We start from the raw sequence: 14,203 nt of genomic DNA on the forward strand, positions 1-14,203 counted from the left end.
AGATTCCAAAGGCTGGAACTTGTTGTCACCTGAAACATCCATCTGAGAAATTGCTGACTCCCAGGCACCCCTCGATGTGCATCTCTCCTTCTAACTTGCATGGTCTACAGCTGCAACTGTTCTTAGAACTATTAGTGCCTCCACTGGGTGGCTCAGTTGATTAAGCATCCGACTCTCTGTTTGGGTTCAGGTCATGATCTCACAGTTCATGTGTTCCAACCCCACATCGGGATCTGCGTTTACAGTACAGAACCTGCTTGGGAGTCTCTTTCTCTGTTCCTTCCCTATTTGTGCTCTCTCTCTCTCAAAATAAATAAACTTTAGAAATAAAAAAAAGAAACAAAGAAAATGTGCTGATCCCTCTACTTCCTCCCAATTCATCAGCCCTCTGCTTTTTTCACTCTCCTCTTTATCAAGTTTGATTCCATGTTATAATATCCTTGTCACAAATCCATCCAGGAAAACATCAGCCCTGAATGAACCCACTCATCTCTTTCCCCCTTGCTTGTATACAAGCAGGCATATTCTGCTGGAGAGAATCAAAAGAGTAGATGGTTTCATAATCCCCAACTTCAAATGGGCCCTTTCCAATAACTACTTGGAATCTTCTCCACCATTCTTACAGTTTTGGCACACCTATCTCTCCCTTTACCTCTCCATCTTTTAGTACTCAGATGAGGGCGCTCTAGACCTCTTTCTTCCAGCCGCAGCCCTGCTCTGTCTCCCAGTTCATGATGAATGGGACTCTTCCTCTGTGTGTTCAATCCTTCCACCTGTGCTTTATGTTCTCTCCCGTCATCTTCAGCCACAACACTTTTATCACTTTCTTCTCAAATCACACATCAATTCTATCAGAAAAGCCTACCGATTCTGCCTTCAAACTATATTGAAAATCCAACCATTTCTCATGATCACCACTGCAACCAGCCAAGACACAATCATCTCCCAACTAGATAATTAATGGTCTCTGAGCTTTGCCCCTCACAGTCTATTCTCAACGTGGCAACCCTAGTGATCTTTCAAAATCATAACTCAGAGCATGTCCTCCTTTGCTTAAAATCTTCCAACGGCTTTCCATCTACCCGGAGTAAAAGCCAAAGAAAGACTCTATGAAGGTCTTTAAGATTCCATCAGCACTGTCCAACAGAACTTTCTGTGATGATGGAAATTATTTCTATTTCACTGTCCAATACAGTAACCACTAGCTACATGTGGCTATTGAGCACTTGGAATGTGGGTAGTGCAATTAAAAATATGGATTTGTGGGGTGCCTGTATGGCTTAGTCAGTTGAGCATCTGACTCTTGATTTTGGCTCAGGTCATGATCTCACCATTCGTGAGATCCAGCCCTGCCTTGGGCTCTGTGCTGACAGCACGGAGCTTGCTTGGGATTCTCTCTTTTTCTCTATGCTCCTCTCCTGCTTGCATGTGTGCACACACTCTCTCTCTCTCTCTCAAAAAAAAAAAAAAAAAAATTAAAAAAAAGAATATGAATTCGTATTTTTAAATAACTGATTTACATTAAAATAGCCACCTATGGCTAGTGGCTACAATTTTGGAAAGCACAATTCTATGTGACCTCTTCCCATCCACCCTATCCTCCATTTCCTGACTCTATATCACACTAAAAAATCTCCTTTAAAGTCAGTCCTTTGATGTCACTTCTCTGCACAAAAATCTCCACGGCTGGGGCATCTGGGTGGCTCAGTCGGTTGAGCCACCTGACTTCGATTCTGGTCATGACCTTGCAGTTCATGAGTTTAGGCCCCACATCGGGCTCACAGAACCTGCTTTATATCCTCTGTCCCTCTCTCTCTGCCCCTCCCCAGCTTGTGCTCTCTCAAAAGTAAATAAAATATATTTTTTAAAAATCTCCTTAGCTTCCATTTTACTCAAAATAAAAGCCAAAGAATGTGCTTATTTTAATGTACAAGGCTTTATATGATCCAGCCACCCTACCCAGCTCTGTGGTCTCAGTCCCTAGTCCCATTCTCTTCCTTGTTTACTCCATTCTAGCCACAACACTGGCCTCTTTAGTAGAACATACCAAACATGCTGCTGCCTCAGGGCCTTTGCTCATACTGTTCTCTCTGACTGGGATATCTTCTGCCCAGGATTCATATCACAAGTTCAGAGCACCCTCACTTCTTTCAGGAACACTGCTCCAATGTCTTCTGGTGAAAGAGGCTGATATTATTTGACCTGAAAGCCCTATCCAAAACAGCATCCCTCCCATCCTATCACTCTCTATCTTATCTCTATACTCTGTTTTTGTTTTTGTTTTTGTTTTGTTTTTTTCTTTTTTTAATAGCACTTATCTCCATCTGGTGAATCCTGTTTGTTTACTTATTGTCTGTCCACTCAGCAGGGCAGGACCTCTTTCTGTTTTGTTCACAATAGTACCCCTAGTACCTGGTTCATCATAGGCATTCAAAAAAACAAAAAACAAAAAAGCTGAATTTGATGAAAGAATATGGATGGCTTTATGATGCTAAAAGCTGCTTTCAAACTTTCAAACTGTCTCAACCCTTCAGGCCTGACATCCAGCACTTTCCTGCAACTATCCCTTGGGGAGAGGTTGAGAATTGGGTTCCTCTCTAAATATAGCATCCTCACGTGCAAGAGAGTAGCTCGGTGCTTTTACTATATTAGCTTGAATCCACACAACAACCCATTTTACTAGTAGAGAAGCAGACAGTTTAAGTAAACTGCTTGAACTCAGCTGGAGTGACCTTCACCTTGCCTCTCATGATGAAGTTTCCATAGTCAACTGAAAAGCTTTCTAAGAGCAACAACATTAAAGTGACTGCAAACTTCATGATTAAATCTCTCTTCTGACTGTGCCTTCATAGGAGAAAATGAGAATAGCTACTATTATTAAGAGACTAAGTGAAAAATAATTCAGTTGAGCTAACAGAAAGTGACTGTATCCTTTATTCTTCCCCTAAATGGCCAAAGTTGTGTGGTTTTTTTTTTTTTTCTTTTATCAAATTGCTTTTAGATTTTAAAAATGCTATGCTATGGGCACTTGGGTGTCTCAGTCGGTTGAGCGTCCAACTTCAGCTCAGGTCATGATCTCACAGTTTGTGGGTTTGAGCCCCACATTGGGCTCTGTGCTGACAGCTCAGGGCCTGGAGCCTGCTTTGGATTCTGTGTCTCCCTTTCTCTCTGCTCCTGCCCCGCTTGCACTCTGTCTCTTTCTCAAAAAATAAATAAAAATAAATAAATAAATAAATAAATAAATATGCTAAATAAAATATTGTTGGCCTTCATGTTTGAAAATGTTGCTGCTGAGAATGCTATTTTTTATGCTAGAATTTTTACAGTCAGCAAATAAAGTAATGGTCAGTAAATTCAAGACCAGTTACACAGATGGGATCAACTTCCTCTCAACCTGCTGGACAAGAGTGAGTGCTATATTTTTTTTTTCCTGGTTTTATGTTTAACATATTAATGAGGAACAGGGATGGTCTCAGTAATTTCAAGCCATAGGTAGTTAACATAGTTATAGCCATTAGTTCTAATTATATATGCCATGAAACCTTTTAGTGGAAATGTCAAAACATAAACACTGGTTTGCGTTTCACATCCTGTTCTTTTCCATTGTTGTCTGACAGAACCACCAGTGAATAGGGAAATTACATCTTTGGCTACAAAAATGAAGATACAGGGGCGCCTGGGTGGCTCAGTCAGTTAAGCATCTGACTCTGATTTCAGCTCAGGTCATGATCTCACGGTGTGTGAGTTTGAGCCCCGAGTCCTGAATCATGTGCAGAGCCTGCTTGAGGTTCTCTCTCTCCCTCCCTCTCTCTCTGCCCCTCCCCCACTCGCACATGTGCCCTCTCTTTTCCTCCGAAAAATAAACATTTTTTTAAAAATGAAGATACAATTGGAGTCATCCGCTGGACAGAGAACCTAAAAAATTTTAGGGACTTTGGGACTCTTGCTTCCAACATTCTTGCTTGTCAGAGGGGGAAACCCAGCTCAAAGCACAGGCACCATGAGATGTGTGGCCAGGACTAAAGCATCCTGACTTCCTTCCAGTTCATGTGTTTCCACCAAAACCCAATGATTATCTTCCAATTGGCATAGGGAAGGGGAGGGGGGAGAATTTCCACAGAGGACCTGCATATGACTCTTCTGATACTATTCACGGTTATGAATTGCAAATTACTTTTCAAAATGACTTCTCTCAAAATACCCAGACACCTGGCCACAGACTGCCAACCTAATGCTAAAATAGGCACCTTGATCAGCTCACCCTGTGACTTCAACCATTCAGCTGCATTTGACCACAGAGACAGACATCTCTGCCAAAAGAAATATGAACAGCCCTGGGAACTGATTACAAAATTGGGATTGGTCCAAACTTTTCAAAAGTGATGGCTCTGTTGTCTGGAATGTCTCACAGCCAGGACATTTTTCTCGACAAGTCAGCTCTATGTAATGAAAGCAATTAGAAGAAGTTCAAATGTGCACAGAACTTGTCTCTCTGCCTAATATGGAAATAATAATTAACTGTCCAAAATGTAAGCCCTGGATCATGGCTGATGATTCACCTTTAAGTTGTGCAAAGAAGGTCAAACCTTTTGTAAAACAGTTTAACAGTGTGTATCAAGAGTCATAAAAATGTCTCTTCCCTTTGACACAGTAATCTTACTGCTGGAACTGATCTTAAGAAATGATCCCTGCCCCGCCCCCCACCCCAAAAGAGATGTTCACTACAAAATGTGAATCAACTTAGATGCCCAATAATAGGGAAAATGTTAGTTATGGTACATCTTTCTAATGAGATATTACACAGACATTAAAAATGAATTATGAAGAGGGGTGCCTGGGTGGCTCAGTCAGTTGGGCGTCGGACTTTGGCTCAGGTCATGTTCTCACGTTCATGGTTCGAGCCTGGCGTCGGGCTCTGTGCTGACAGCTCAGAGCCTGGAGCCTGCTTCGGATTCTGTGTCTCCCTCTCTCTCTGACCCTCCCCCATTCATGCTCTGTCTCTCTCTGTCTCAAAAATAAAAACATTAAAAAACAATTTTTTTTTAAAGCAGAACACAGGAGTGCCTGGGCAGCTGGGTCCGTTAAGCATCTAAACTCTTGGTTTCAGCTTGAGTCATGATCTCACAGTCTGTGAGATCAAGCCCCATGTCTGGCTCTGCACTAACAGTGCAGAGTCTACTTGGTATTTTCTCTGTGCCCCTTCCCCACTCACTCTCTCTCACATTCTCTCTCTCTCTCAAAAACAAATACATAAATTAAAAAATTTTTTAATGTTTACTTATTTTTGAGAGAGAGAGAGAGAGAGAGACAGAGCACAAGCAAGGGAGGAGCAGAGAGAGAGAGAGAGAGAGAGAGAGAGAGAATCCGAAGCAGGCTCCAGGCTCTAAGCTGTTAGCAGAGAGCCTGACGCAGGCTTGAACTCACAAACCACGAGATTATGACCTGAGCCAAAGTCGGATGCTTAACCAACTGAGCCACCCAGGCGCCCCTAAATACATAAATCTTAAAAAAAAAAAAAAAGCAGAATACAAATTATATGTGCATTATGATTGAGACCATGTCCAAATCTTGTTTGTTTGTTTTGAGAGAAAGAGAGAGTGCATGTGCAAGCAGGGGAGGGGCAGAGAGAGAGGGAGAGGGAATCCTAAGCAGGCTCCACACCCAGCACAAATCCCACGAGGGGCTTGATCTTATGACCATGAGATTATGACCTGACCTGAAATCAAGAGTCAGGCCCTTAACTTACTGAACCACGCTTACAGCTCTCAAATCTATTTTCATGCAGAAAAAACAGAAGGTAGGATAATGGATTATTCCCCCCCCCCCCTTTTTTCCCTTAGCTTTTGGTAATGTTGATCTACTGTTCTGATCGATTTCAAAAGAAAAAAGTGTTATGTACAATGCTCCATCCTCTGCTCTATCTAAATAAATCAGTACATAAATACTTTTAAAACTATGAACAGCTTATTTCAAAATATTTAGCCATTAAAAATTGGGAGCAGGGTACTTGTCCAACATTTGACAGCCGACAGAATACTCACATCAGTATTGCGTCAACCCCCTCTTACCTGTCCAAAGTCAACCCAGATTCACCGGAGTCCGGGATACAGTCAGGTTGACCAGGTACACGACTCCGCCCCTAGGGAACTCCCTCTCCTGAAGAAACTGGTTGTGTTATTCTGTATCCCAAGCTCCTACTATTTCTACAGAGGACCCAGTTTGTGCAAAGCTCCGGGACCATCCCCTGCGGCTACCCCTGCCCTCTGGAAGGCAAGTAAGTCCTATCGAGACTGGACTTTGGATCCTAGCTCCAAAGGTAGAAAAGTACACAGCTATGAGGACTTTGTTTTGATGTTTTTTTCTCTAAAACAGATTTTCACACCAGTGAACCTGGACGTCCCAGCCCTTCACAGGCAAATAAAGAGTGGGGCCTCTCTTCTTGCTTTGCGTCTGCTACCAAAAGCAGTGAATCACCCCACAAATCGTGTGGGGAATGAGCCTGAACGCTGACTACTTGCACCCTGCGTTCGTGTAGATATTGGTCATCAATGTTCACACACGAAAGGAGACAGAGTTGTTCTTATCTAATCATTAAAAAGGAAAAATAAAAAACCTACCAAATTCTACAGATTTGTTTCACTGCCTTGAGACCAAAATGTTCATAAGAACTCAGAAATCTGTCTACAGAAGTCATGCTATTGCTAAGCTAATGCTTAGGAAACTCAGACATGGTCATTTTGGTATGTCAGTAAATAATAAGAAATGAAAATAGACCCCCCATTATATATATATATATATATATATATATATATATATATATATATACTGTTTCAAATGAATGTTCTGTCAATAATTCTTCAAAGGGAAAAAATTTAAATTTCACAGCATTTGTTTTTGATCTATCAAACTCTTTCTAAACCATCATACCTATGTTGCTCAAAAATTGTTGAGACCTTGGGTCAAGGAGACACTCGCGTTGGCTTTCAGAAGAAAATGTGCTTCTCTACACTAAAATGGCCACTTAAGCAAGAATGTGGAAATGATTTATCTCACAATGTTTAAAGTTGGATCTTTACTCTAGCTATGTCATGACTGCACAATCAGTCAGGGACAAGTAGTTATATGCTCCTAAACAAAGAAAAGCACTCTAATGGCCAAAAGAGTTGAGTATCTAACATAGCAAAATTACCTTAATAAAAGGTAAATTACCCACATCCCAAAGAATAAAAATCACTGATAACAATAATGCTTAAGTGTTAAGAACAGCAGAACATGAAATAGGTCTATTTACATCACATAAAGATTGCCTTCCCAATGTGGTCTTAAGAAGTGATATTAACGCTGTATTATTGTTAAGTCAGAATGAAAAAGAAAAGGAACCATGTGGCATCACCAGAGACTATAACCACATGAGAGCAGAGATTATTATTTATTTGGTTTCCTGCAGTATCTCCAGGACCTAGTAGGTTCTCAATAAGTATTTGTTGAATAAATGAATGAATGCACAAATAAAGGAACAAAGCTCATCAAAATAAAAATATAGTTTGAAATGTGAGATTATAGAGGCAGGCATACTTGCCTTAAGTCATTAAAAAGATTCTGCTTAGAAGTGAATATGTTTGCTACATACCGTATTTAAAAAGTGGGTGTTAAAATTTAAGTACAGATCTCACATTTAAAACATGGCTACGAGCGCCAGGGTGGCTCAGTCGGTTAAGCATCTGACTTTGGCTCAGGTTGTGATCTCAAGGTTCAAGAGTTGGAGCCCCGCAAAGGGCTCTGTGCTGACAGCTCAGAGCCTGGAGCCTGCTTCGGATTCTTGTCTCTCTCTCTCTCTCTCTCTCTCTCTCTGCCCCTCCCCTGCTCATTCTCTCTCTCTCAAAAATAATAAACAATAATAATAATAATAATAAGCCATGGCTAAAGTGTTAACTGAACCAAATAGGAGCTATTCTAAAGATTGTCTCCATAGATTCAATCATATTGGAGTTTCAGAAGTTTCTTGGTCAAGTTGACAATGGACTCAGAGGCTGTTCCTAGAAGTGTTAGGAACTGAAACACAGTCCAAGATTGATCTTAACTCTTCCCAGGGTTACAGTCTAAAGCATACCCCACCCCTGTTTTACTCTAGCTCACCACCCTGTGTCCTTCCTTGGTAGCACTTATCACAACCCGGTTATCTTGTTTGCTATTCTCTGCTTACTTCACTAGAATGTTACTTCCAGGAGAGCAAGAACCTTGACTCTCTTCGTTTATCAGTGTATTCCAGCACCTGACACAGTGCCTGGTACCTAGTAGATATTCAAATTCTTAAAAATGAATGAATGAGTGACTAAATGAGTAGTAGATCCAAGGTGAGGTAAATAGCTGCTTACTGGCTACGGGAAGGCATATGTAAAACTATTCTTAGACTGCTGCCCTAGGCTGCTATACAACAATATGGAATTCTGTTTTTAATTAAGATTTGGTAAAAGGCATTGTAATTGACATATTATCCATGGATAAGTGATGCAAGTCTTCCCATTCCAGACAGATTCTAAGAAAGATCTTGACAGCTCAAAGTTTAAACTGCTCTCAAGTATAAGAAGAGGCTTATATTTCCCAAAATAAGTTTTTAAACATTAAGGTACCTAAAACTGCAAGATTCCAGCTACAAAATCATCTGCAAGTCCATTCAATTTAACAAGCAACTATAAATCTCCTGCCATGCTTCTTTTTATCAGTGGTATAGTAAAAATACCCAATTCACTAATTCAATGGTGAATTTGTAGATTCTCTATCAAAGACATTTTAATTTCTTCATTTTGTCTTAACCTGTAACTTTAGGATACTCTAGTTTTCATTATATCTGTATTCTTAGGAAAAGATTTTACTTAACAGGAACTTTTCTTAGCAGCAGTAACTGTGAAATTGAATCTAGGTGTAAATTTACTGCCTAGCCTAACTAACTGCAGTGTATTTATTTTGCATTCCCTGAATTATTCCATGGTTTTGCAATATAGTCCATTTCCTTGGGTGCATCACGTCTATGGTACAAGTCTACTTTGAATAATTTTAGGGTGAAAATATTCTGCTGGTATCAATCCACACATTTGTTGAAAATGGGACTTCCGGGGCACCTGGGTGGCTGATTTTGTTCAGCGTCCGACTTCGGCTCAGGTCATGATCTCGCGGTTTGTGAGTTCAGCCCCACGTCGGGCTCTGTGCTGACAGCTCGGAGCCTGGAGCCTGCTTCCCATTCTGTGTCTCCCTCTCTCTCTGCCCCTCTCCCGCATGCTCTGTCTCTCTCTCTCTCTCTCTGTCAAAAATAAACATTAAAAAAAAAAAAGAAAGAAAGAAAATGGGACTCCCAACAACCTAGATGAATACACACCAGATCAACCTTCTTGAGATATATTCAGACATGGTACACATTGATAGGTCATGGTATTATCATGGTAACTTAAAGCCTAGCTAAAAATTAAGAAAGCACAAAGTTCAACATTCATTTTTAGCTGTTTTACTTGTTTTCATCACCTTCCCATACACTGGGTTCGATATTATACAGTTTTTGCCTATATCAATAATCATTCCAAAACCAGGTATAGTATGGATATTATTAATTCAGTTATTTTACCTTTGTGCAAATATTATAGCAACAGTAAAGGAAATTAGCATAAAGAAGGAAAGGATTAATGGCATAATACTGTCATTGCACCATATCAACTATTTCATTCCTTATCAATACATGAACATAATTTTAAATTGCCTTTATACTATACATGCTATTTAGAATTATGTCTTTTTTGCTTTATATGTTTCCATATATAGCAGACATTTCCATTTGTAACTTTCAGTGGTGAAATATACCATCTGATAAAATTTGTGATTTGTTTTAAATGCTCCTTCTGTGGGATATTGGGCATTTTTCTTTTGTTTGGGGGACACCATCAAAAATAACACTAAAGATACAGTTTACTAGAAAGTCTAAAACAAATTCTTGGGGGGGCGCCTGGGTGGCTCAGTTGGTTAAGTGTCTGACTCTTGGTTTCGTCTCAGGTCATGACCTCACAGTTCCTGAATTCAAGTCCCATGATGGGCTCTGCACTGACAGTGCAGAGTCTGCTTGGGATTCTCTCTTTCCCTCTCTCTCTGCCTCTTCTCTGTTCATGCTTTCTCTCACTTTCACATAAACAATAAATAAATAAATAAATAAATAAATAAATAAATAAAGCAAGCAAGCAAGCAAATTCTTGGACTGGGATTAACACGTCAAAAAACATGAACATTTTCACATCTTGATTACATTCCAACCCAGATTTAAAAGTTTATTCTCAGAAACATGAGTAATAGGGGTGTTCCAGGAAGTATATGATGAATATTAAAATGTTATGGACTTTGTTTATATCAAGTAGAGCACTGGAGAAGTAGGATAGAAGTCATATCCAGTGACTGGTCCATCCAGCCCAGGAGTTTATGGGAAGCTGTCTGGGTCCTCTGTGACAACTTACAAGATGAGTCCCCAAAACATCTTAGTTTTCTTTAGCACCATTTTGGAGTAATTATTCATGGAAGTATTTAAATACATACCCTACTCAGAAACCAGCTTTAAAGATACTAGCTATACCACTCAGATGGCAAGGACATTACTTTTTTGTTTGCCACTGTAGCACCAGGACCTCAAACAGTGCCAGGAAGTTACAAGTTTCCCCCACTCTCCGAAAACACAGTGTTCCTATGAAACCTCTCCTAAGCTCAAGTATCCTATAGCAAAGAAACAATTGCCATTCTGTAAAAATGAAAATCCTCTTCAGACTTATCTCAGTGGGTGAAAACAAGTACTAATGTAGGTCTTTCAAGTACTAATGTAGGTCTTTTTTAAAAACAAAGTGGCATAAAACAAACTTTCAAATGGTGATGGAGGGGGACTGTGTTAGGTACTATTTGTTGAATGAATCCATTTAATGAATATATTTTTTTAATTTTTTAGTGTTTATTTACTTTTGACAGAGAGAGAGAGAGACAGAGCATGAGCAGGGTAGGGGCAGAGAGAGAGGGAGACACAGAATCCAAAGCAGGCTCCAGGCTCTGAGCTGTCAGCACAGAGCCCGATGCGGGGCTAGAACTCACACACCGTGAGATCATGAACTGAGCTAAAGTTGGATGTTCAACCGACTGAGCCACCCAGGCACTCCCCCTTTAATGAATATTAAGAAAACCAAAGGAACTCACTACATAGGTGTAATTTGGCGCTTCATTCTTTCTCCTCACCCACCCCCACACCCCTTATAGAATCTTAATTTACTTACAGTCTACAAATCTCTTGGGTAGAACCCATTGCACAGAAGGAAGTTAACAGAAGAACACTAGTGAACCATTGTAGGGAAGGTTGGATTCAAATCCTCATTCTTCTCTGCAGTCTGGCCATTCTAGCCCCACAGATAAGATCTGTCCCACACAGTTCAATACCCTGATACACTCTTTGCCAAATGTTTTATGTTTTTCTCTTCCCTAAAGGACCAATCTCTATATGAGGATATTAAATAAATTTAAAGGAAGAAATAAAGTGAGAAACAACCATGGTGAGAAGAGAAGATAGCTCTCTTTCAAGGAAATTAATAGAGACGGAAAGATTCAAAAAGCTAAACCACATATCCTTGAGGAAAGGGCCCTATGGCAAATCTTACCATATATGACTTAAGAGCCAACTGAGACTCTTCAAAGTAGCCAAACAGCCCTCCAGGGGCACCATGTAATCAGAACAGAGAAGAGAGGCAAAAAAAAAAAAAAAAAACAAAACAAAAAAAAACAACTCAGCAAGAAGAGACTACACAAAAACCAAAAAGTCTAGTTCAATTGCCTTACAATTTGTTGTAGCTTCTAGTTAACTATAAGTTACTCAATAGTGGCTGTGGAGTTCAGCATGAATTGTCTCTATAGAGCCCACTAAGATTTTCTAGAAAGATTTCTAACAAGAGTTCTTAAAGATTTCAGCAAACTTTACACTTTTCTCAATTCCAGACATCTCTACCCCACTTACATTCTACCAAGTACCAGATACCTTTTCTTGAGCCAGGTGTCATTTTCTATGCATGTGATATTCAGGGTTGGTTTTTGGTAACTAATGAGTGCAAATAGCTGCTTCAAAAATAAATGTGATACTGTGGCTTCAGCAATTTTTTTTTCCAGCAAAAAACTAGAGTAAAATTCCAGATATGCTGGCCCTTATTTAAATCTATAAAGATGTGGAAGAAGCAATCATCCCTGAGTGGGTAGAGCCAGAAGTTTTAAAGAATGTAACAGTGATCAAATCTATTGAAGACACTGGTTATATATAACTAAAATGAATTTCTATCATATTCTTTAATATTCATGTAGTTTAAGACACAAACTAATTCAGTCTCCCTTTAAAAATTAATTTTCCTTCAAAAAGAAAAAAGGCATAGGATTTATTGTCAAACAGAGAACCATCCTAGAACCATTCTAAGGGTTCAGAAAAACTCTAAACATACTCTAACAATCTGAATTAATGCGTGTTATCTGCATAGGAAGGGCAACATCTCACTCAGGTGACTGACAATGTGAGTCAAGCAGAGGTAAAAAGTTTTCACATTAGCATATTAACAAAAGATCTATCAAAAATCATAAAAGTGAATTTAAATTTCACATTAACTTAAAATGGAGCAAATAACATTCCAACTAAATGATGAGAGTGAGTTTAAAGATACTTTAGCTTATTTTAAAATAGATTTCAACTAAAGTAACCACGTATTGATACACTCTCTAACGTTACCTCGAGTATGCTTTTTGCTTCCAGTGATACTGATGATACTGATATTTGATGCCATTTAGGTCACCTCATTTTTGTTGGTTTTTCCAGAGCTTTACTTTTATGCATATAAGTATCACTGTAGACAAATAAGCAAAGACTTGGGAAAAAAACCACGCACAATCCCATCACCCAGAAATAATACTTTGTTAACACTTCCAGGTTTTTTTCCTATGCACACATTCTGACAAAAAGAAAGTATCATCTTACATTTTACAACTTTTTTTTTAAGTGAATAAATATTGAGCATCTTTCCATTTTTATAAAATCATTTTTTAAATTTTTTTTTTTTTCAACGTTTATTTATTTTTGGGACAGAGAGAGACAGAGCATGAACGGGGGAGGGACAGAGAGAGAGGGAGACACAGAATCGGAAACAGGCTCCAGGCTCTGAGCCATCAGCCCAGAGCCTGACGCGGGGCTCGAACTCACGGACCGTGAGATCGTGACCTGGCCGAAGTCGGACGCTTAACCGACTGCGCCACCCAGGCGCCCCTATAAAATCATTTTTAATGATTGCACTCTCTACAAATAGAATATGTTATTTAACCTGTCTGGACATTTAGAATGTTTCAATTTTTCCACTACTATGAACAGTGCTAGGATGAATATCTTTGCTCATCTTTAGTACACATTCCACAATATTCCCATAGAAAATATCCCTAGAATTATAATTGGTAGCTCAAATGCTCTGTGCATATTTTAAGCCTTTTGATATAAACTAACCTCCAGAAAAGCAGTCCTAATGTAAACTGCAAAATAGGAAGTTTAGGACACTTTAAAGGGATGTTGCATTAATCATGCATTTAATTTAGATGATGTCTTTTTTTTTTAAATGTTTATTTATTTTTGAGAGAGAGACACACAGAGTATGAGCAGGGGAGGGGCAGAAAGAGAGGGAGACAGAATCTGAAGCAGGTTCCAGCACAGAGCCCAATGCAGGGCTCAAACCCACAAGCTGCGAGATCACCAGCTGAGCTAAAGTCGGAACATCAATTAACTGACCACCAGGTGCCCCTTAGATGATGTCTTAAGTCAAGATGTAGGCAATATCAATTAACAAAGAAATACGGCCAATAAACAGAAGAAAACAACTTTCAAAATAATCACCAAAGAATGCAAATCAAAATGATTACATTTCTCCTCTCTCAAAAGGTAACATTCCTTAGAAATATCTAGAGTTGGCTAAAGAAAAGAGCCTAAGATGGGCACTTTCACACCCTGCAGGTAAGTAAACAGGCACAAACTTTTTGAAGGTCAATTTAGCAATATCAAAGCCTTAAGAATTTTCAAACCCTTTAACCTAGTATAGTGTATTTATAGACTTTATCATACTAAAATAATCCAGACACAGGTATAAAGAATTACAAACAAAGGCATTCAGAGTGTTATATA

General features: G+C 39.3%; 1 long non-coding RNA gene across 1 annotated transcript in view; it reads right to left on the reverse strand.

Annotated features, from left to right (window-relative positions):
• Positions 1 to 6,571, reverse strand: part of LOC132686333 (uncharacterized) — a 33,589-nt gene extending 27,018 nt beyond the window's left edge. Inside the window, exon 1 of the long non-coding RNA XR_009613613.3 lies at positions 6,069 to 6,571. This is a non-coding gene — a long non-coding RNA (uncharacterized LOC132686333). The remainder of the gene's footprint in view (positions 1 to 6,068) is intronic.
• Between the last annotated feature and the right edge of the window lie 7,632 nt (positions 6,572 to 14,203).

This window comes from Panthera onca, chromosome F1, assembly GCF_046562875.1.
Source record: "Panthera onca isolate mPanOnc1 chromosome F1, mPanOnc1 haplotype 2, whole genome shotgun sequence".
Classification (NCBI taxonomy): domain Eukaryota; kingdom Metazoa; phylum Chordata; class Mammalia; order Carnivora; family Felidae; genus Panthera; species Panthera onca.